Source organism: Macaca nemestrina, chromosome 16, assembly GCF_043159975.1.
Source record: "Macaca nemestrina isolate mMacNem1 chromosome 16, mMacNem.hap1, whole genome shotgun sequence".
Classification (NCBI taxonomy): domain Eukaryota; kingdom Metazoa; phylum Chordata; class Mammalia; order Primates; family Cercopithecidae; genus Macaca; species Macaca nemestrina.
This window is the reverse complement of record NC_092140.1, coordinates 39,130,704-39,155,576: the sequence shown is the minus strand read 5'-3', so window position 1 is coordinate 39,155,576 and position 24,873 is coordinate 39,130,704. Positions and strand designations below refer to the sequence as shown.

At 37.4% G+C, this 24,873-nt stretch overlaps 1 long non-coding RNA gene across 3 annotated transcripts in view; it reads left to right on the top strand.

Annotated features, from left to right (window-relative positions):
* The window catches only part of LOC105481752 (uncharacterized), a 232,217-nt gene extending 207,656 nt beyond the window's left edge, over positions 1-24,561 (top strand). For all 3 annotated transcript variants that reach the window (XR_987167.3, XR_987164.3, XR_011614735.1), the window contains exons 6-7: positions 13,641-13,815; positions 24,414-24,561. This is a non-coding gene — a long non-coding RNA (uncharacterized lncRNA). The remainder of the gene's footprint in view (positions 1-13,640; positions 13,816-24,413) is intronic.
* Positions 24,562-24,873: the final 312 nt, after the last annotated feature.

Sequence of the window (24,873 nt, the reverse complement as noted above, 5' to 3'; positions counted from 1 at the left end):
CACATTTTTACACAGTGGGTATGCAAAACAATTCGTATTATGCTACGAGGGTACTATGACATACTTGTGAATGGATGTTTGTGTGTGTGGCCCTCAGGTGATGAAATCAGGATCTTTCTCCATTTCAGTGTCTTACTAGTTTTTATCAGTCCCCACTCTTTCATGACATTATTAGGGTGTGAATAGCAAGATGATTCTGTTTACCAAAGATTCTTACTCCAAAATGAAGGTGGAAGTGTATATTAGTCAGGACATTACTCTTGCTAAATGTCTATGATAGGTTGGCAGGGGCCAGTATGGGGAAGGTCTCTGCTCCATACAGTCACCCAGGGATTCAGCCCATCAGAGGATCCACCATCTTGTAGTTGCACAACCTGGAACACACAGCCCCTATAGTCATCACGGCAGCAGAAAAGAATACATGGATAGCTCACACCTGTCCTTGTGTGCTTTAGCCTGAGTCATGGGTTTCCTAGATCCTGTCTTCTGGTCACTAATTATTAAGTTGATTCCTCCCATTAAATGTGGATCACACTCATCTCCTCCTGAGGACCTCCTTCAGGAGAACTCCTGTCACTTCTCTAATGACTGAGGCCCATTCATTCATAGCATTGAACTCAATCCCTCAGATTTCTGGGTGATTCACAATAGTCCATATATCAGGGACGAACGTGATTTTTCTTGATATGGAGCCTTTGAAATAAAAATATAAGTTAGTTGCTCCTTTTCTGAGTGCACATGCATGTGTATTCACACACACATACACACAAAATACAGTGGCAGAACAGGGAAAAGAGTAACTACAATAAACACTTCTCCCTGAGAAGAAAGAATAGGAACACATAGCAATCACTGCACTGTACAACTCTGAAATCCTGTTGGGCAGGCACTGGGGGGAGGGGATGGTGAGAAAATGTCGGCTCTTGCTGTAATAATAATTCATTTAAAAGAAATTCTCAAAATCTCTGTTAACCAGAATAGCAAACACTTATTCTTAGTCTAGGGTATATCCAGGAATGGGAATGTTTCATGATTTGGCACAGATTGTAATCTCTGGGAAGAGTTCCTTGATTTATCGAACTTTATAACCCCCAACTTTGCATTATAGGTAGTTTATTTGTTCTTGTTCTTCCTGGCCACTTCAGAAGTTTTAGAAGTTGGCATCGGGTAATATGCACACCTTGGGGGCTATAGAACTTTTTGTCTACTTCCTGCTCCAGGAAGTTTTGAGAACCTAAGGGTTATTTTAAATATTCAACAGGTCATAGGATCTTTTTGTTGGTGGGGATGTCTAAGTCTTAACTTCTCTGGCCCTACAAATCTCACAAGATTTATTACACAATCTATTTTTATTTTAGTCATTTCCAAATTCCAGAAATTACAACCACAGGTCTTTTGAGACTGTTTCACAGATTTGTTACATATTTTTGCTTTCTCTCTTTTAATAATAGATAGTGCCCTTCTGGAGGAAATCTATGCCCTTAATCTTATCTTTTCTGAAAGCCTCTTTACCCACTGTCAGGTTTTACTGGGGGCTATATCCACGGTCTGATTTTTTTATTTTTATTTTTTATTTTTAACTGTGGCTTGTTTATGCATCAAGAGGTTTGTTTTAATGGATCTTTCTCAACTTTGTCTCTTTCTGTTTGGGCTTTCAAAGCAATTGACCTTCCAGTATTGAAAAGTCTTGATTGCTGGAATCTTTCTCTTTGGTCATTTTTAAAAGTCTTTTTAAAAATTATTATTATAATTTAAGTTCTAGGATACATGTGCAGAACATGCAGGTTACATAGGTATACACGTGCCATGGTGGTTTGCTGTACCCATCAACCCGTCATCTACATTAGGTATTTCTCCCAATGCTATCCTTCCCCTAGCCCCTCACCTCTCCCCAACAGGCCCCAGTGTGTGATGTTCCCCTCCCTGTGTCCATGTGGTACTCTTTGTTCAACTCCCACTTATGAGTGAGAACATGAAGTGTTTGGTTTTCTGTTCTTGTGTTAGTTTGCTGAGAATGATGGTTTCCAGCTTCATCCATGTCCATGCAAATGACATGAACTCATCCTTTTTTATGGTTGCATAGTATTCCATGGTGTATATGTGCCACATTTTCTTTATCCAGTCTATCACTGATGGTCACTTGGGTTGGTTCCAAGTCTTTGCTATTGTGAACAGTGCTGCAATAAGCATACATGTGCATGTGTCTTTATAGTAGAATTATTTATAATCCTTTGGGTATATACCCAGTAATGGTATTGCTGGGTCAAATGGTATTTCTGGTTCTAGATCATTGGGAATGGCCACACTGTCTTCCACAATGGTCGAACTAATTTACACTCTTACCAACAGTGTAAAACTATTCTTATTTATCCACATCCTGTCCAGCATCTATTGTTTCCTGACTTTTTAATGATCACCATTGTAACTGATGTGAGAAGGTATCTCGTTGTGGTTTTGATTTGCATTTCTCTAATGATCAGTGATGATGAGTTTTTTTTTCTCATATGTTTATTGCCTGCATAAATGCCCTCTTTTGACAAGTGTCTGTTTATATCCTTTGCCCACTTTTTAATGGGGTCCTTTTTTTTCTTGTAAATTTGTTTAAGTTCCCTGTAGATTCTGGATATTCTCTTGCCTGATTGCCCTATGTCAGATGGATAGACTTGCAAAAATTTTCTCCCATTCTGTAGGTTGCCTATTCACTCTGATGATAGTTTCTTTTGCTGTGCAGAAGCTCTTTAGTTTAATTAGATTGTGTCTGTCAATATTGGCTTTTGTTGCCATTGCCTTTAGTGTTTTAGTCATGAAGTCCTTGCCCATGCCTATGTCCTGAATGGTATTCCCTAGGTTTTCTTCTAAGGTTTTTATGGTTTTAGGTCTTATGGTTAAGTTTTTAATCCATCTTGAGTTAATTTTTGTATAAGGTGTAAGGAAGGGTCCAGTTTCAGTTTTCTGCATATGGCTAGCCAGTTTTCCCAACACCATTTATTCAATACAGAATCCTTTCCCCATTGCTTGTTTTTGTCAGGTTTGTCAAAGATCAGATGGTTGTAGATGTGTGGCATTATTTCTGAGGCCTCTGTTCTGTACCATTGGTCTATGTATCTGTTTTGGTACCAGAACCATGTTGTTTGGGTTACTGTAGCCTTGCAGTATAGTTTGAAGTAGGGTAGCGTGATGCCTCCAGCTTTGTTCTTTTTGCTTAGGATTGTCTTGGCTATATGGGCTCTCTTTTGGTTCCATATGAAATTTAAAGTAGTTTTTTTCCAATTCTGTGAAGAAAGTCAATGGCAGCTTGATAGGGATAGCATTGAATCTACAAATTAGTTTGGGCAGTATGGCCATTTTCACAATATTAATTCTTCCTATCCATGAGCATGGAATTTTTTTCCATTTGTTTGTGTCCTCTCTGATTTGCTTGAGCAGTGGTTTGTAGTTCTCCTTGAAGAGGTCATTCACATCCCTTGTAAGTTGTATACCCAGGTATTTTATTCTCTTTGTAGCAATTGTGAATGGGAGTTCACTCATGATTTGGCTGTTTGTCTATTATTGGTATATAGGAATGCGTGTGGTTTTTGCACATTGATTTTGTATCCTGAGACTTTGCTGAAGTTGTTTATCAGCTTAAGGAGAGTTTGGGCTGAGATGATAGAGTTTTCTAAATATACTATCCTGTCATCTGCAAACAGAGACAATTTGACTGCCTCTCTTCCTATTTGAGTACTCTTTATTTCTTTCTCTTGCCTGATTGCCCTGGCCAGAACTTCCAACACTATGTTGAATAGGATTGGTGAGAGAGGGCATGCTTGTCTTGTGCTGGTTTTCAAAGGGAATGCTTCCAGATTTTGCCAGTTCAGTATGATATTGGCTGTGGGTTTGTCATAAATAGCTCTTATTATTTTGAGATATGTTCCATTAATACCTAGTTTATTGAGAGTTTTTAGCATGAAGGAGTGTTGAATTTTACCGATGGCCTTTTCTGCATCTATTGAGATAATCATGTGGTTTTTATCATTGGTTCTGTTTCTGTGATGGATTATGTTTATTGATTTGTGTATCTTGAACCAGCCTTGCATCCCAGGAATGAAACCAACTTGATCATGGTGGATAAGCTTTTTGATGTGCTGCTGGATTCAGTTTGCCAGTATTTTATTGAGAATTTTCACATCGATGTTCCTCAGGCATATTGGCCTGAAATTTTCTTTTTTTGTTGTGTCTCTGCCATGTTTTGCTATCAGGATAACTCTGGGCTCATAAAATGAGTAAGGGAGGAGTTCATCTTTTTCTTTTGTTTGGAATATTCTCAGAAAGAATAACACCAGCTCCTCTTTGTACCTCTGGTAGAATTCAGCTGTGAATCTCCTTTGTTGAGTGTTTTCTCTTTATTTTGCAATATCTTAACAAATATAGCCAATAGCAATGTCTTTTTCTAATGTCTTCTTTAAGACCAGAGTCTCTCGACCACATTGACTTCTGGGCTGGAACATTCCTTTTTGTCAGGGGTTATCTTGTGCATTGTAGACAATTTAGCAGCATCCCAAACCTCTATCTACTAGCACCCTACCAATTGTGACAATCAAAAGTATCTCCAGACATTACCAATGTTCCCTATGTAGCAAAGATTGCCTGTTTGAGAATCACTGTTCTAGAGCCACAAGCACATTGGATATGTTGTCTGTTTTATGAGTTATATACAATAGGCATCATTTTAATTTAATGTTTTGTCACTGGAGCCTCTGATGTCTTTTTTCTTTTTCCTGCTGACACAGGACTGCCAAGCCCATGTGACATGTTTTAGGAGTTTGTAACAGAAGCAGTCAACTTGCATGAATAATTTCTATATTAAGCAGGGCAATTCAGTGGCTTTACATGTAACAAATGTTCTTTCTACTCTCATTTTAAATGTATAATGGATTGGCAAGTTGGAGGGGAGATTTCTCTGATCTACAGTCATTCAGGTACCCTGGTTGATGGAGGCTCCATGATGTTAAAATTGCATCATCTGGAGCATGCAACCTTTCTCAGTGTAAGTAGCAGAAGAACATCTGGAGCTCTCTCCCTACCTCTATTATGTTCTTACTGTAAATAAATTATGTCACTTCCACTCATAGCCCATGGGCCACATAGAATTATCTAACAGGAGAAGTTATATCTTCATGTCCAAAGGAGAAGAGATTAAGATATTACTAAGTACCAGTAATATCTACCACAAATTGTTAGCAATGGAATTATATTTATTTCAATAGTTAACATAGAGTTAAATTGCCTTATTTATTGATGTATTTGGGGGTGTAGAGTTTTATCACATGTATGGATTACCATATCTACCCCCACAATCAGAACACAGAACCGTTCAGTCACCCCCACATGGCCTCTTTGTAGTCTTAGCCTCCCCTAATCCCTGCAAGTACTGATCTGTTTCCTATTACTATGCTTTTGACTTTTCCTGCATTTATATGCTTTTTACATATAAGTGGAATCATATATTAATAGTATGTAACATATGGAAACTGGCTTCTTTTATTGAGCTTAATGTCTTTGATTCATCCGTGATGCTGGGTGTATACATGGCATATTCCTTTTTATTGCTGAGTATTATTCCATTGTACAGATGTATCAGTTTGTTCATCTGTTCATTGTTCGAAGGATATTTGGGTTATTTCCAACTTTGAACCAGAATAGAGCTCTTATAATCATTCATACACAGATGTTTTATATGGCATAACTCTTCATTTCTCTAGGAGGTAAACACCTAAGAGTCGAATCATTGGGTCACGTGGTAAGAGTACATTTTACTTTGTAAGATACAGCCAAAACTGTTTCCTGAAGTGGCTGCACCATTTTATATCACAACCATGTATTAGCTCAGGCTCCCATAACATAGGATACCACAGACTGTGTCTTAAATAATACAAGTTTATTTTCTCACAGTTCTGAAGTCTGGGAGTCCAAGTTTAAGGTTCTGGCCAATTTGGTTTCTGATGAAGGCTCTCTTCCTGGCTTGCAGACAGCTACCTTCTAAGTGTATCCTCACAAGTAGCTCCCTGGTGTGTCTTCTTAAGAGATAATAGTCCCATTGGATTAGGCAACACCCTTATGATCTCATTCAACCTTAATTTCTTCCTTGGAGACCTCAATCATCTTCAAATACAACCATATTGGCATTAGGGCTTCATCATATGAATTTGGATTGGGGAATAAAAACACTCAGTTAATAACCAGCAATATGCAAAGTTTGAAGTGCTCTTCATCCTCCCCAGCACATGTTATTGTGAGATTTTTAAAAATTTGGTCATTCTAATAGATCTGTAGTGGTATTCAAAATAGTTTTAATCTGTATTTTCCTAATGGCTAAGGATGTTCAACATCTTTTCATCTACTTATTTGCCATCATAATACCTTCTTTGATAAAGTACTTTTTCAAGTCTTTTACCCTTTTTTTTTTTTTTTTAACAGCTCGAGTTGTTGATTTCTTATTATTGAGCTTTGAGAGTATAAAAAATATATTCTAGATACAAGCCTATTCCCAGGTCATAAAAATTTTTATCTTGTGTTTCATATTAGAAGATTTTTATTTTTAGGTTTTACATTTAAATCTGTGATATATTTTATGTTAATTCTTTTTTAGTTTTTAGGTAACAAGGTTCTTTTTTTGAGGGTGATATGGATTGTTATAGACTGAATATTTGATCCCTCAATGTGATGGTATTTGAAGGTGGGGCCTTGGAGAGGTGATTAGGTTTAGGTGAGACAATGAGCATGGGGCCCCCATGATGAGAGTAGTGTTTTGTTTGAGATGGGGTCTCCCTCTGTCACCTAGGCTGGAGTGTGGTGGAGCGATTTCTGCTCACTGCAACCTCCACCTCCTGGATTCAAGTGATTCTCATGTCTCAGCCTTCCTAGTAGCTGGGATTACAGGCGTGCACCACCACACCCATCTACTTTTTGTATTTTTAGTAGAGATTGGGTTTCATCATGTTGGTCAGGCTTGTCTTGAATTCCTGACCTCAGGTGATCTGCCTGCCTCAGCCTCCCAAAGTGCTGGGATTACAGGTGTGAACCACCATGTCTGGCTGAGTGTTCTTATAAAAAGAGGAAGAGAGACCAGAGCTTGCTCCCCCTTCTCACCATATGAAGACATAGCAAGAAGGCAGCCTTCTGCAAGCCAAGAAGAGGGCTCTCTCTAAGAATCAAATCTTCTAGCACTTTGATGTTGGACTTCCCAGCCTCCAGAACTGAGAGAAACAAATGTCTTCTGTTGAAAACACCCAGTCTGTAGAATGGTGTCAGCAGACGGAACTGACTAAGACATGAATATACATTTCTTCCATCACTGTTGAAAAGAGTATTTTTTCTCCATTGAATTGGCTGTGGAACTTTGACAAAAAGTGTGAGTCTATTTCTAGATCATTTGTTCTGCTTGAATGATTTATGTGCTATACTTTAGCCAGTTCCACGCTACCTTGACTACTGAAGCTTTATACAAAGTCTTGAAATCAGATGGTGTGAGTACTCCAAATACATTCTTTCAAAACTGGCTTTCCCTTTGCCTTTCCATGTAAGATTTAAAATAAGTTTCTCTATGTAAAAAACAAAACTCTTGCTGATATTTTGACTTTCCAAAATTAATGCAAAATTGCATTAAATCTGTGGATCAATTTGGAAAGAATTGACATCTTAACTATATTGAATCTTCCATTGAGTCCTACTGTTTATGGAGTCTTCTATTCCATAAATAGGGTGTGTCTCTTTGTTTTCTTCAGTCTTCTTTGATTTCTTTTATCAATGTTTTGAAGTCATCTGCATATAAATCTTGCCATGTTTTGTTAGATTTATACCTCAATATTTCCAAAAACACCTTAAGGTATTGTAAATGTTACATATTTTTCAAATTTGATTTGTACTTGTTCAATGTTACTATAGAGTTGATTCTAGTGTTGACTTTAATTTTTCTTAATTTTTGATCCATTCCTAAATAACATGTTATGTTGACTTTATATTTTCAAAACTTATTAAATTCACTTATTGGTTCTGGAAATTTCTTAATAGACCTCCCTTAAGATTTTCTTAGGATTTTCTCCATAGACCATTACCTCATCTAAAAATAGGGACATTTTAATTTTTTCCATTCAAGCGTATATATCTTTTTTTCTTGCCTTATTTTGCCTGCTTGATCTTTAACTACTATGTTGATAGCAGTTACATTGGTTTCCTATTGCTGCTGTAACAAATTGTCACAATCTTAGTGGCTTAAAACAACATTATCTATTATCTTACAGTTTTGGAGGTCAGACATTTGAAATGGGTCTAATGTAGCTAAAATCAAGATATTGGCAGGGCTGTCTTCCTCTCTGGGGGCTGCAGGAGTGAGTCAGTTTTCTGCTCACAATCCTTGGTTCATAGACCCCTTTCATCTTTGAAGTTAACAATGTAGCATCTTCAGATTTTTCTCTAACTGACTTATTTGCTTCCTATTCCCACTTAAAAGAAGCCTCATGATTATATTGAACCTGCTGGGATAACACAGGATAATCTTCCTATCTCATAATTAGCTCATTAGCAATATTAATTCCATCTGCTACCTTAATTTTCCTCTGTCATATAACCTAACATAAGCATAATTTGGGAGGATTAGGGCCATGAACATCTTGGGGGGACCTTTATTTTGCATATCACAGTAGTATTGAGAATCCACATGCTTTCTTTGTTATTTCTGATTTTAGGGGAAAAACGTTCAGCGTTTCACCAAATGTGTAATATTAGCTGTGAGTTTTTCTGAATGCTTCTTATCAGGTCAAGATTCCCTTATACTCTTAGTTTACTGAAAGTTTTTAATCAAGAATGGGTGTTAGATTTTGTCAAATGATTTTTCTGCATCAGTTGACATTTTTTTTTTCTTTTTGTCTGTTAGTTTGTTGTATTATATTAATTGATTTCAGACATTCAATCAGCCTTATATTCCTGGAATAACTCCTCTTCTCATTATGTATTGTTTATATATATTTCTGAATTTAATTCTTTTCTTTCAATTCAAGATTTTCTTTCATCTGCTCACATCAAATGTTTTTTGCTTTTTTTTCTGGTTTCTCAAGGCAAAACTTCAATCACTGATTTGTGATATTTCTCCTTTTTATTATAAGCATACAGTCCTATAAGTTTCCCTTTAAGTGCTCATTTAGTTGTGTCTCACATGTGATATGTTGTGTGTTCAATTTTGTTAATTTTAAAATATTTTCTTATTTCTCTTGAGACTTCCTTTTTGACCCATAAATTATTGATAAATGTGCTGTTTAATTCTCAAGTGTTTGGAGATTTATCAGCTATATTTCTATTAATATTTTTTAGTTTAATCTCATCATATTCAGACTATATATGACATAAATTATTTAAAAATTGTTCAGGCTTGTTTCATGACTTGGCTATGGTCTATCTTGGTGAATGTATCATGGACACTGGAAAATAATATGTATATTTAATGTTGGATAAAGTATTCTATAAATGTCAATTAGATACAGTTGGTTGATTGTTCCATTTTTTGTAAACTCTTGCTGATTTTCTCCTTATTTGCTTTGTCTATCATGGAGAGAGGAATGTTGAATTATAATTGTGAATCAGTCTATTCTGCTTTCTATTCGAATAGTTTTTTTCTCATGTATTTTGAGACTCTGTTTTAGATGCAGGCATGTCTATGATTTATTTATTTTTGTCTTCCAGTTGAATTAACTTTTTTATCATTATGCAATATTCCTCTTTATCACTAGAAATGTTCGTTGTTTCCTCATCTACTTTGTTTGACATTAATGTAGCTACTCTGGCTTTCTTTTGATTAGTGTTAGCATGGTGTATCCTTTTTCATCCTTCTACTGTTAACCTATTTGTATTCTTATATTTCAGGTGAGTTTCTTATAGGCAGTAAATTGTGTCATGCTTTTTAAGCTAATGATTTATTATTTTTATTGGGAGTTTAATTCATCTACAGTTAATGCAATTACTAATATGATAAGATTCAGATTTGTCAATTTGCTTTATTTTATTTATTTATTTATTTTTGAGACAGAGTCTTGCTCTGTCACTAGGCTGGAGTTCAATGGCTTGATCATGGCTCATTGCAGCCTATCTCCCAGGCTCAAGTGATTCTCACACCTCAACTTTCCAAGTGCTGGGACTGCAGGCACATACCACCATGCTAGGGTACTTTTATTTTTTGTAGAGAGGAGATCTCCCTATGTTGCCCAGGCTGGTCTTGAATTCCTGGACTCAAGTAATCCTCACACCTCAGCATTCCAACCAGTTTGCTATTTGTTTTCTAATTGTCCCATATGTCCTTTGTTTACTTTTTCCTATTTTCCCGCCTTTTTATTACTAATCAGTACTCTTTTATATCTCTATATCTTTTGTTGGATTACTTGCTATAAATCTTTATTTTCTTATTCTAGGGGTTGCTTTCTATGTTCTGTGGTTTCAATATGAGGTCAGTTTTCAATCTTTGCACTGTTATTTGGCAAGGACCTCCATTTCTGGGTCCTTGGAAGTGTTCTAGCGCATATTTCTCCTCTTAAAGCCTTTGCCATTCTATGTAGGGTCTAATCCATGCAGAGATGAGCCCAGAAATGTATACGCCACTTTATGGGATACCTCTTTTGAGATCCCTCCTCACCAGGATCTCCTCGACACTTTATGGTTCACTGGGATCCCCATTTTACCTCTTATAGCCGAAAGTATGAGGCGTTAGTTTCTCCACCCTATCATTTACTTCCTGCAGTTATGGCTGCAGATCTGGGGTCAGGTGGTGAGAGGACAGAGAGGAAAAAACCAGCAGGCATTCTGCCTCTGATCTGGGGACCATAGGTGCTCTGGTGGGAAAGGATTCTCCTCTCTCAGAGATTTCCACACATACCCAGCCTCTGTGGCTGTCCTGCTGCAACTTGATTTTCTGGGTACTGACACACAAGAGAATAACAGAAAAGAAAACGAGGGATTTTCTTCACGCTCCCTCAGCTCTTTCTTGCTCCTCTGACCAGAACATGAGGATACCGCCTAAAGCTTTTTCTGTCCACACCTGGCTGGCTTTGATTTCAACCCAGGAGATGATAAGTGGAGAATGGGGAATAAAAACTTCTTGCTGATTTGAAGGTACTTTGAATTCTGAACTCCTTTTCCAATTTGCCTGCTACCATCTACTTTTCAGAGTCCTCAGATAGCAGCTCCATGAATTCTGTCATGTTTATATTTGCGTTCAGTGAGAGAAGCAGGATACAGTTTTTTTCAATCTTGCCTGAAACCAGAATAGCACTAAAGTATTTTAAATAATGGACATTTAAGCATAGCATCTAGAGTGGAGTGTGGGAAAGAAAAGTCAGGGGAAAGGATTTGGACCCTTTTTTGGTTGAATCCCCAATGAGAAAGACTAAACACATTCCTACACATCAGCAAAGCAAAAAGAATTATTTTTTCAAAAGAATTTGGTATTTAATATTGCTCTTTAAAAAGCATCAAAGTAGTCAATATAAAGAAAAAATACCATCAGATGTCATCCATTTATTTTGCAGGTTACTGCATTTTTATTTTGATTTAAGTATTGGGTATTGCTATACCCTGTGTTTAGAGTTTCTAAAGCCGATGGCTAGTGATATTGGCAGACATTCCCACCTAACCTTGTCTCTAACTGTAGCCTCAAGATCACCATAGAGCTCTTAAAACATGAATTCTGAAAAATAATTTTTAAGTTTGGATGAAACATAAGTTTATCCTCTCTTCTTCTATCTCTTTCTTGCCACTTATGCTCATAATATATGGCTAAAAAGTTTTCACGTAACAATGGACTTGGTACTTCAGGAACTGAAGAATTATTTTCCAAAAGGTCAAAAGCTATCATTAAATAACTAGGTACAACGTGAGAGACACATTCATCATCTCCTCTATTCTCCACTCCGAGGTAGGTATTTTGCAGCAGGTTCACTGCATACTGGTTACCAACTTATCTGAGTTCTGTGAGACAGAGCACACTCACACACAAGTTTTCAGAAGTGGTTTTATTATTTACAGATAGGCAACAGGGACAAAAGAAGCCTAGGATCCGTTGTGAGCCAGACCCCCGAGGCTCAAGGAAGCTGTCTGGGGAAGATAAAGTCTTGGTTGTACATGCTCCAGTTGCACCACAACTGAGGGACCCCATAGGACAGCTCACCTTGCCTTCTACTCCTCAGGAGCAACATGACTCACTGAGGAAAGCTTTGATGGATATCCCACTTCCACAGGAGACAGGAACAAAGCTTGGACTATCCAGGGCAGTTTCTCCCTAACTCAAAATGATACATTCCCTAGGAGAGACAGGGACAGAAATAAGGCCTGGGCTGTTTCAGGCAGTTCCTCCCTATCTCAGGTTATTGCATTCCCAGAACTCTCTACAGTTACTCTTGAGAAACATAAGGAAGAACAGGGAGAGAACTGGGTCATTCTAAAGCCACCAGAGAACTGTCCTGTAGGTTTATCAGTTCAGTATTCCTGTCATCATTGTACAGGTGAGGAAACTGAGACTCACATTCAGTTACTCGTCCAAGAATTGCAGGGCTAACTCCAAAACTGATGTTCTCTCATGATGCTACACATTTCTGTCCATCCGTGTCCTCCATCTTTGAGAAGATGAAATCAAACAGACAACTTAGCAATGGAGATAGTTCAAGAGATTAGGATCTGCTGGGAGTGGAATGCAGTTAGAAAGAACTTTTTCACGTAAGAGACTGCAATTCTTCACATCTCTGTCTGTTCTGTTTTCCCTTTGAATGCTTCAGCTAGAGTGAAAGAAATCTATTTTCTAATTACAAAAAAAAATCTTTATTGAAACTATGGTATTGGGGCAGGGATGCTATACTTCCATCTCTCAAACCCATTGACGATTAATTTTTAATTTCTCTCTTCGTGCTCTGGGACTTCTTCAAATCTACACACAAATTTTGCTTCTGTTGCTTTTTCTCTACTTTCTAGGCCAGAAATGAAAAATAAAGAATGAGGGTTTTAGCTCATGGTTAAAAACATATGTGTGATTTTTCATACCTGGCCATAGGTAATTATAAAGGCTTTACCTGGCAGGACGTTCAGGAGGAAGCTGCCTCCTCACAGCATGGGTGGTGCAAGCCAGTGCATTAGTTTCTGAGAGGAATTGCGATAAGGACTCGTGTCCCTCTGGCAGGTCATGCTGTTTCACATATTTACAGTCCTAGCCCAGGTGCTTTCATTCCTAGGTCTCTTTATTTCAGGCCTGCAGTAGAGGTCTTCAGTTGCCTCTGCCAAGGACCCCTTATAGGAGGCAGAAGGGAAACCCTTGAAGACACTTTCCCCAACTCTGACTCAGGACTCAGTACTTTTCCACTCATAACCCTCAGCCCTTGCCCTCTCTCCTAACTGCAGAGTCTATAAAACTGTGTAAGTCTTTTATTAGGGGCTCCCTTAACAGTGAGATGACCCCCAAGTCTATGCGGATCCACCTGACCCTTAATTTGTGCATTGTCCCATAGGTGAAAACGGAACAGGGAGAGTCGGTACTTCCTCTGGTTTTAGACTATTGCTTATACCATCACAGTAAGTGATCAAAACTTTGGCTTTTTCACTTTTTTGACTTGTTGCCTTAATTTGCTACGCAGACACCTGACAGCTCAGGTGAGTAGCTCGCTCTCTCCCACCTTGGCTGAGCTCCTGACAAAGGAAGCCCACTGGAAGACGAAATGGATCTGGAAGCTGTGGACCTACTGAATTTTCTTGAAGCAAACTCTGCAGACCAGCTTTCAGAGGAAGAAGAAAAACAACTGATCCCAGCAAGTAATAGCTTCACTTCTTTATTTCTCACACTACACCGAATTTCTCTTAAGTTCCAGCTTTCATTATTGCCATCTTTGGCAAGCTTCCCATCATAAGAAACAGTTTTATAGTGATGTCTGCTATATGCCCACAACATTGTAAAACAGTTGCGCTTTTATTTCATAAAATTATACAAATTATGTGAATATTAATATAATAAGAACACCCCAAACAATATATGCTTATATGTTCAATTAACCACTGATTGAATGAATGAATGAATGGTCAATCATATAAGGACCTCAGTATTGAATCCTGGAATGAGAAAAGAGAGCAGCAGTAAGCAGATGGCACGTGGGGATTGTGGAATCTATAGGGGAAGGACGGAAGGAACAAAACAGCAGGTAGTAGGTTGGGAGGAAAAAACACAGGAAATAAAAAAGACAATACTGTACCTTTTGTTCTTACCTCAAAAGCTGAAAAATCAATTTTCTGTCTCCTGATTGATGTTTCCAAAAGCTTAATATGCTGCTGTAGAACAAGACCAGGAAATTGGAGAATGTCCCTGGCACCACCCTGCTGAGTTCTACCAAGTCTGGTTTGAATGAAATGAAAAATCAAAGTACAGATATGTTCCATTTTCATTGGAAGCTAAAAGGTTTTTTTCCTTCAGTTTTTTTTTTCCCCTCCAGAAAAATCTTCTCCTTTAAAAAAAAAAGCTAATACTATACCGGGGTCCACATTAGTCCTCTCCTTTCAGTAAATATAATTGTGACCAATGTTATCCTGGATATCTCATTGTCTTGTCAACAACAACATGGTAATTGGTATTAATGCCTGAAAATCAAAGCCTTTTGGAAATGATAGGCTTGATTTAGTACCACTGGCATGGCTCTCATTAAATCAGTGAAGACTGTGTAGTACAAATGTGCAGATTCCTTTATTCATCACTGTAAGAACCTCAGGGAGCCTCATTGAAAATGCACATGACAGATCAGGCGGGTACGGCTGCGGCCCAAATAAAGAAAATAGAAAATGTGAGCAACATCATATAAAATTTACCTTACAGAAGTCATTAAGTAATCATTACTTAAGTAAATTATGCTTTTTACATAATCGAAAATGTTCTGTATTTAAGAGTCTCGGAGGGACAAATACACATTGCACTAAATAGTTGAAGATTCTGAGTTACAGCTGAAAGGGATTTCTCTTCATTCTTAGCTGTGAACGTAGGTTCCTTTGATTCCTTTAGGCAAGGATACTCAAATCCTCTCACTTATGAAACTTTGAGCTAGACTTCTGCCTCAATGACTGTACCTTCTCCATCTCTTCTCCCCACTGTGCTCATTCCTGACACACTCTCGCACTTGCATCCACATGCCTGCAAACAGACACACACAGACTGACATACAGAAAAAGGATATGCTCTACAAAAATCTCTACAGAGAGGAAACCCTAATGAGTAGAGGGAGGTGAGGAGTAGGAAACAAGACGGAAAGCAGGAAGCAAAGAAAAACAAGAAATGATGGAGGAAGAAGTGAAGACTGTATGGGAAAAAGAGAATGATGTATGAGGAGAGAGGGCAGAGCAGAATCTAGAGATGGGGTTCAGGGGAACATGCATATAGGGCCCCAAGGGTGCCTTATATTGCTATAAGGAGTCCATTTTAAATCTCATCCAATGTAATGTAATTACTGAAGGAGCAAAGGCATTTTAATCTATAAAACCATCTTACAGATTAATGACTGAGAAAAGTGAGTAAGGCATCAGTTTGGCCCTTAGAGGTACAGCAGGATTTCAGGCAGGAGAAGCAAAACTGCATGATAATATTGAGAAGCAAGGAAGAGCTATCCTCACGCATAAGAATCTATTAGCCTGGAGATCCAGTGGATCTCTTAGAATCAATGACATTGAGGAGTTTGAAAGATTTGGTGGTATGGTATACAGGAAGAATTAAGACTGAAGGGGGCTATTTAAACAAACAAACAAACAAAAACAGAGCAAGGCTAGCTTGCTTGGGAGTCATCCAAATGAATTAAAATACTCTTGGGAAGAATGTGTAGCACATCTGCCTTACCGGTAGAAATGAAACGGATGGTGAAGGTGCTTTTGACTTCACAAAAAAGATAAAGTCAAATCTCTTCTGTCCATGACAGGCCAGATGCAGGTGCAGCAGTTTAAGACCACAAGTGCTAAGGTGGAGGGAGCTCAGCTCCTGTGACTAAAACAAGAATATTTGGCTTGTTTTGATAACTTTCAGGGTGGGTATACAAACCTGAGGCAATTTTCCCTTTTATTGTCACTCCAGCCAGTCCCTCTTGATTGACCTCTTGTGCTTCGAAGCAGCCCAGGTATGCCTGGACAGGGCAATAGTTGCAACAGTAAAACAGGAGTCGAATCAACGCATGTAACAGAGGAAGCTTGGGTCATGCTCAGAGTAAAGTGCTTCAAATTTAAAATAAATCAACACAAAAGGGAAAGTCATCACTGTTTCAGAGACTATAAATAATGCAGCAGTCTTCCAGAAAGAAGCAGTTTTTTACTTAAGATCATGTTTGTTAGTTGAGCTTTGGGGAACAGCATCACACCCAAAAAGCTGGTAATCTTATTGTTTAAATTATCCCTGAAATTTATATGTCACTGCATCCCTGAGGAGACAGGAACAGTTGATTTTGGTCCAGAACTTAATGGTTTATAGTTTTTCACCTGTGTGATGTGAAAATATCCACTTTTATTTATGTGACCAGAACATTTATAAATGCCTCATTTAGTTATTTGGGTAAATTCTATTCTTGCTTCTCATAAATTGCTCCTCATAACATTTGGTTGGCAAAGCTTTCAGCAAGCAAGTTCTTAAATATTGGAAATTCACCCTTGCTGGGCGCAGGCCTGTTAAGTTTATGAGTGATAAAGGAATAAAATACACTGAAAAGTAGCTTAGATTAAGCCACAGGACATTGGTTGAGCATAAGTGCCCCAGGATGCATTTGAAGAATTCACTGAATCATAGCCCAAAGCAATGTAACATCACAGCAGAGAGCTGAGGAACACCTGTAAGCTAGAGAATGTGCTAGTGTGTGGTAGTCAAGGACAGGTGACTTAGTTGGAGCAAAATTGCTGTCTACAGCACAAGAGTGCCATTCTTCAAATAGCAACAAGACCCATAGCACAGTCACAAGCAGCAGATGTTAGGGAAATGCTTTAAGTCTTACCAATGTGACATAGCTTTGAAGACAGATATTATATATTTACCTATTTCTGTATCCAAGTAGAAAAATCATTCATGCATTTTTATCTATTTTTGAAAGAAATGAGTCATAGGTATATAGAAGGACACAAACATATTACGAACTCAGAATAACATTATTCGATAGAAAGCAGAATTAGAGTTGAGAAAATGAGACGTATCCATGCCAAATGAAATGAATGAAATAAACCAGGTGTTAAATTATGAGGCTGCCTTACAATTTGTGCCACGAGTTCTAAGGAAAGTTGATATTTAGAAATTTTGGTAGATTGTCGGCCTGGTGCAGTGACTCGTGTCTGTAATCCCAGCACTTTGGGAGGCCTAGGCGGTGGATCACCTGAGGTCAGGAGTTTGAGACCAGCCTGACCAATATGGTGAAACCCTGCCTCTACTCAAAATACAAAAATTAGCTGGGCATGGTGGTGGATGCCTGTAATCCCAGCTACTTGGGAGGCTGAGGCAGGAGAATCACTTGAACCTGGGAGGCAGAGGTTGCAGAAAGTTGATTGTGCCATTGCACTCCAGCCTGGGATGACAAGAGTGAAACTCCATCTCAAAAAAAAAAAAAAAAAAAGAAAGAAAGAAAAGAAAGAAATTTTGGTAGATTGTAAAAATGTCTGCTAGTTATTTTATACCCTCCATCCATGTCTTTGGTTAGCATCTTCCCACACTGACTCATGACCCTTGTGATCTGCCTGGCGATTTGCTCTGGCTAATGAGATATTAGCAAACAGGAAGTGAGCAGAGTCTTGGAAAGTGTTTCTGTACTGGGGCTTGCACTCTTGTTCCCATTTTGAACCTTAAGACATTCATGTGAAGAAGCTTATACTATCCTGCCACAGCATGAGACATTATATGGAGCAGAAAGAAGTCATCCAAGTTGAGGATCTCCTAAACCAATAAAGTGCCAACTGCCAACCACATGAGTGAGGCAATTTTGAACAAACTAGCTCCAGCTCAGCTAGCCCTGAGAAATTGCCAGGCCAATCCACATAATCATTAAAAAAGAAAAAAATTTGGCATGAGGTGATGGATATACTAACTACCCTGTTTTGATTTTTATGCAGTATATACATATATTCAAACATCAAATTGTACTCCCCATAAATAGGTACAATTATAATGTGTCAATTTGAAAAAGTTTGTTATTTAAGCAATGAAGTTTGGAGATGTTTTGTTATGCAACAACTTACCATTACACTCTTAATACAATAATAACAACAATAATAATGTCTACTAATGTTTGAGGATCTATCAAGTGATATGTTAGGCACTATAAGAGGTGATTTGTATATATTACTCCTAAACTTTAAATAAAATATATGTTCTTAACACCATTGTTATTTGTAAATATTACTTCTAGCCTTTAAATAAGGTGGGTGTCCATAGCACCATTTTACAAATGAAGTATATTGCAAAGTAAAAATCTAGTCATGCTAATAGTAAATAACAATGCCAAGATTCATCTACAAGTCTGACAGTCTATCAGTTTCACGGTCCTTCCGTTGGATGAAAATGTTGATGGAGGCTCTCCCCGGATGGGGAAATGAGGCATGGACTTAGATAGGCTTCTCAGATTTGTTCAAATTGGTATAACACAACTGTAAACTTCTCACTATTTTCTTTATTTGCCTAGTGCCTAGTTTAGCAAAATATTTTCAATAAATATTTCTTGAACAAATGTGCCAAGAACTGAAATGCATTTCAGAACAGGCCAGTCTGTTCCACTCATCTGAAAGTAAGATACAAAAGTGGTGAAGGAACAGAATTTCATGTCAAAAAGTACACATTGAAATCCTGAGTTGAGCTACTCATCAGAATATGTGGCCTTGTGCGAGTTACTTACAGTCTCAACGATCTCAGTTGAAAATGGAGGTGATAATCCTTTCCTTACAAAATTGTAACACAAGTTAATGGAGTAATTTTTTTTTCTAAAAAAGAATTACTCATATGATCTATAAAAGTGTTATATAAATAGTAGATACTGTTAACTCATGGCCTGAAAATAGAAGGTTTTCTGAATGTAAAATATGCAATACATTATTAACTATATTAGTATATTCACATTACGTATACCATTGTTTGCAATCAGTATATAATTATTGTCATATAAAACAAAACATGTTTACAAATTGTTTTTTTCTGTTAGTGTATCAGATATAACTTTTTCCAATATTTGATAATAATATAAATATTAAAATATGTATATATGAAGCTTTTATGAATTCCCATTTCTGAATTTATTGGTCATCACCAGAAATATTTTAAAATATTGCGTTTTCTAGTTTAGCACTTTGAAATATCTTTTTGAAAAAAATGAAAAAACAGTTTAAAAGGAATTAAAATATCTTACTTAGTATTACAAATTTGGGATTTTTCATTCAAATAGAAATTTTGTTTCAGCACTCAGCAATGGCTGGGATCCACTAGGAAAATCCATATTTGCTCCATCTACTTCCAATTTGGATGGGGGCAAGGGCTTCCCCTCATACCTCCACTCTCCATACCATGTGTCTTGCTACTCTGTCCCCTGTTCAATCAAACTTACCATGTCCAGGGCTGCTAGGCAGCATGTTATCCAAAAGTGATGAGTCAAGCACTTCATGGCCCAGTCACATCTTCCTTGGTGGAAAACTCACAGGGTTTTAACAAAATATTTGAGACTCTTCTGATATCTGTCATAGACCAGCTATAAATGAACATTTGATGTAATCCGAAGAAACAAGAACAACCTAACGATTGTTTTTCCATTTAAGGGCAAAACCTTCTTGCCTTTTCTCCATAATTTTCCTCATTGCCAACATAGAGGAGGTAGGACCATAAGAGAAATCTCTACTCCTCTCTCCAAGAAAGGTTTCTTTTAGCATGGACAAAGTTTGAGCTGTGGAGATAAGAGGAGATGAGACTGGGATTTTTCACCAAATTAGTTCTTTTTTTGTGATGGAGTCTCACTTTTGTCGCCCAGGCTGGAGTGCGGTGGTGCGATCTCAGCTCACTGCAAATTCTGCCTCCGGAGTTCAAGCGATTTTCCTGCTACAGCCTCCCGAGTAGCTGGAATTACAGGTGCCCACCACCATGCCTGGCTAATTTTTGTACTTTTAGTAGAGATGGGGTTTCTTTATGTTGGCCAGGCTGGTCTCGAACTCCTGACCTCAGGTGATCTGCCTGCCTTGGCCTCCCAAAGTGCTGGGATTACAGGCTTGAGCCACCACGCCCGGCCCAAATTAGTTCTTAATACTAGACCTGATATGAGAGCTATTTTTGCTGCCTGGTGGGGGAAGTGGGGCAGTCTTTACAGAAAAATAAAACTATTTCATGTCTATCATGAATTCAGACCTTTTACTTAACTGGTAATATTTGATTAATTAGAAATTAGAGTCCTACTGAATGATAAGATCATATGTCTCTTTTTTATATAATGGGTTAGCACAATTTTCTGGCTTATGAACTTCATAGAACAGTGAGGACTAAGTAAGTCTCTATTTGGAGAAAGGTCTTTATAAACTCTAAAATAACTTTTTTTTTTTTTTTTTAACAAAAGGTCCAGGGCTTGGATTATGTAGAAAGTGAGCTAATATGGAGGAATAAAAATGATTATTTACTGTATTTAAAAAATAAATAATTTTATAGAACTTTGAAAAAAGGGAATTGCCACTTCAGCAAACAAGTTCATTTCTCTGCTTTCAACATTACACTTTATGACTCTTTTAGAAAGTTGGACCTCCATTTGAATCAATGTTTCTTCAGGCAAGCCTGTAAAAAAGCTCCCTTTAGCCTGTTGGTGATGACGAAATGAAAAGTCCATTTTAAGATGACTATTTGCTCTTATTTTAGGCGCGATTGATTTCCTTCTTCATTTATTATATTGTATCAACAATGTATGTTGAACTGCATCTTTCCATACACAACAGTGATTTGAAATGATGACTCGCAAAAGAAAATGATCACAATGTTTTATAAAGTTGTCCCAATTCACACAAGCACTAAATAAACACAAAATAGTGTCACAGAATTACACAGCATAAGCAACCTAGAATTTGTAAACCCTTTGCCCTAATTTACACATGAACACAGACACATTCCTCAAATAAAAAAATTTATTAGTTATATTAATTATGATAAGCCTTACTGCTGTTACAGAAAATCCTCAGTGGCTTAACAAAATAGAATTGTATTTCTCACTTGCATAAATTCCAGCCTGCTGCTCTAATTTTTCAAGGTCTTAAATTTCTGGGCTCTCCTATTCTCTTTCATTTTTGTCTGCAAATGAGTCAGCTTGCTCCTGAGCTTATACTTTTCTTGCGATACTTTGCTAAAAGATTAAAGCAAGAGTAGGTATAGATTACCCTCATTCATTCCTACCACTTATCCTATGTCTTGGGCTCAGTATGCATGTAGTTTGCCTTCCATTCCATCATAAGTGATGGTTTTGCTAGATGTTTTTTCTTAGTTTACTTTTATATGAAAATGTCCTTATTTTGCCTTCATTATTGAAGAATTAACTGAATTTTAAGTTGACAACTTCTCCCCCACGTCCTCCCTGCTCCTATTCTCTCCACTGCCATCCCCCCTCACCTCAGCCCTCACTCCCAGCACTTCTTCAGTATGTTAAAGATGTTGTTTCCATCTTCTGGTTTCCATTGATGGTAATAGCAAGTCAGGTCGTTCGAATTACTCTTCCCCTGTAGGTAACTGCGTCATCTCTTGCTGACTATTTTCGAGGTTTTCTCTTTATCTTTGATTGGCAATTTGATTAGGAGAAGCCTAAATGTCATTATACATGCATTTATCTTTCTTGGGCATCACCAAACTTCTTCAATCTGTAAATTTATGTCTTTCACAAAACTTAGGACAATTCCGGCCATTATTTATTCAAATATTTTATTCTTCCCTATTTTTCATCTCCTGCTGAGACTGTAATGACACATATGTTCTACCTTTTGATGTTATTCTATAGGTTTCTGAGACTATTTTCATTTTCTTTCAATGTTATTCTTTCTGATTTTAGATCGGATATTTTTTATTGATCTATTTTCAATGCTGACTACTCTGTAATCTCCCATTTCCTCTAAGACCATCCAGTGAATTTGTAAAATTTCAGATATCCTTTTTTGTTTCAGAATTTCCATAAATTATCTTTATAGTATCTGTTTCTTCACTGAGCTTTTCTATAATTTCACTCATTCCAAGCATATTATTCTTCCCATCTTTGAGCTTCACTAATGTAGCTGCTTTAAATTTCTTGTCTGCAGCTGAGTCAACTCATAGTCTCTATTGATCATCTTTTCTTTTAAGAATGAGCTATCATTTGCTTGTTTCTTTATATTTTGGGTACTTTTGAATTGTATCCTGAATATTTTGAATGTTTCGTATGGAAACTTTGCATACTGTCATATTGCTTTGCCAAATCTTGATTTTTATTTTTATTTTATTTGGTCTATGTGTTGTAGTCTTAATAGTAGTTTAATTGGACTCAAACTTAAAACTTCATCTCTTGGGAAGGAGTTAAAATAACGTTTCAGTTCTGTAATCATTAGTTATGGGACTCAGAGTCTTCCCTTTGTATGTATGGTTCAGTGATTAGCCAGAGATTTGGGCAGAGCTAATATATAGATTTGAGGTTCCAGCTCTCGGATCTCTTCTTTCCAGGATTCCTCCTCACTTTGCAGCAACGTTGTTGTCTGAAATGTATCCACTGCTCTTTCTGCTGGAAAGACTGGGTTTTCTGTCAAAATTTTAGTCACACTACACATTACCCACTAAGGCCTGTTCTTGGGCTAACAACCACAAAAATCTTCCTGGGACCATTCTTTTCTTTGGAGAGTTGATTCCTTTCCAGAATCTACCTGCTTTTGTTACTCTCCAGTGCATTCAGGCAATTGTTTGCTTTTTCATTGTTATCTGATTAAGGGGTTGGTTAGTTTGGCCATTCTGGAAGCAGAAAGATCTTTACTAATTGGTTTGTCCTTGCGTAACATAGGTCTCAATTTTCCAAGCTTGGATATCACTTTCCTGCCAACATCCTAGCACCACACCAATGTCCCTTATTTTATATTTTTGCAATGGAAGCAAAATTGCAAGGTGTGTTCAGAATACAAATTTCTGTATTAATTAAGCTCACATGAGCCTCTGATAGATAACCCCTTTATTTTGGTAGCTTAATGTAATTCAAAAGTTTGTTTTTTTTTTTTCCTTTCCTCATGCAACAGTCCAATGTGAATATTCCTATTGGATGGCTTTCCTTGAAGTGATAAATCAGGAGTCTAGGCTCATTTCTTCATATGAATCTATCCTATTTGACATGTGCCCTGGAAGCTCATCTCCATTGCAGCCATACAATGGAGCAAAGCCATGGGAGAATTGTATAGGAGATACCCGAAAGTGGTAAACACAATTTCTGACCACCTTCATGTGGTTAACTCTCAATCTTATGGTAAAATTAAGGAAGGGTGGGAAATGCATTTTACATGGGCTACCAAAAAAATGAATAAATTTGGTAAGCAGATATCCAGTGATATGGTTTGGCTGTGTATCACCACCAAAATCTCACCTTGAATTGTAATAATTTCCACATGTCAAAGGCAGGGCCAAGTGGAGATAACTGAATCACGGGGGCAGTTTCTCCCATACTGTTCTCGTGATAGCAAGTGAGTTCTCACGAGATCTGATGTTTCCCCTGCTGGTACTTCTTTTCTTGCCTGCTGCCATGTAAGCTGTGCCATTCACCTTCTGCCATGATTGTAAGGTCTCCCCAGCCATGTGGAATTGTGAGTTCATTAAACCTCTTTTTCTTTATAAATTACCCAGTCTTTTGAAAGACTTTATTAGCAGCATGAGGACAGAGTAATACATGCAGTCTTTTCTAAGACAGATTCTTTATTGCTTACTCTATCGTAGTTTAATTCATCTTTATTCCAACTACTCTTCACCAGCAAAAGTCACTGTGCCCAGTGGAAGGTGATCCAGGAGAATCATTTGTGAAAAAAGGCTGGAGTGAGGGGGCTGTTTCTGAGCACACCTCTTTGAGTTCTGTGTAGCTGAACAGACATTTAATGAAGCCATAGCTACCCACTGTGATTTACATTGCTTGAGGAAAGAGAAGATAGAGGGAGGAAAGTGTATACCAAAATATGTAGTTTTGGTGAAATGACTAGATTTGAGTGGATGAATCAGTGGGGTTTTTTTTTAAATGACCTGCAGGGAGGAAAATGGGCATTCTGAGAAGGTGTGTCCAGGCTATGCACTTTTTTTGAATTTTTTGGTAGCCAGTTTTGTTCTTGACAAATGATCAAATCATCAGTTTAAGTTTAGATGTAGTTCATAATGTTAGCATTTCATATCCTTTCAACAATTTCATGTGATTTTCTTTCAGAACTTGCAAAATATGTCTCAGCTTTTGGCAATTTGACTTCGCCTTGCAACTAAGTGAAAAAATTACAAAATGAGAAAACAGACTCAGCTCCCCTGAACAAAAGGCAAAAATATTAACTCCATGCAGTATTTATTATAACATCTGGAAAATCGTGTCAAATTTTCTGAGTATCTTTTATGACATCAAAATCGTGACAATAAAAAGGAAAATACAGATCCTGAGAAATTTATCTACTTTTGTAATTTATAAGTGACAAATCTTCTGTTCCGCAAGTTGGATATTATGTTCACATAGAAAACATGCTAAATGTTTAAAGAAAAATAGATCCTATGATTGCATTTATGTTTTCCCTCTTGTTTTTATGAGATTTGGAAAAATTTTGATGTATCTAAAGTCTTGTTAATCTGAATGTTACATGCATTTGAAATAAAACTTATAATCTTAGGCTGTGATTTGTTCC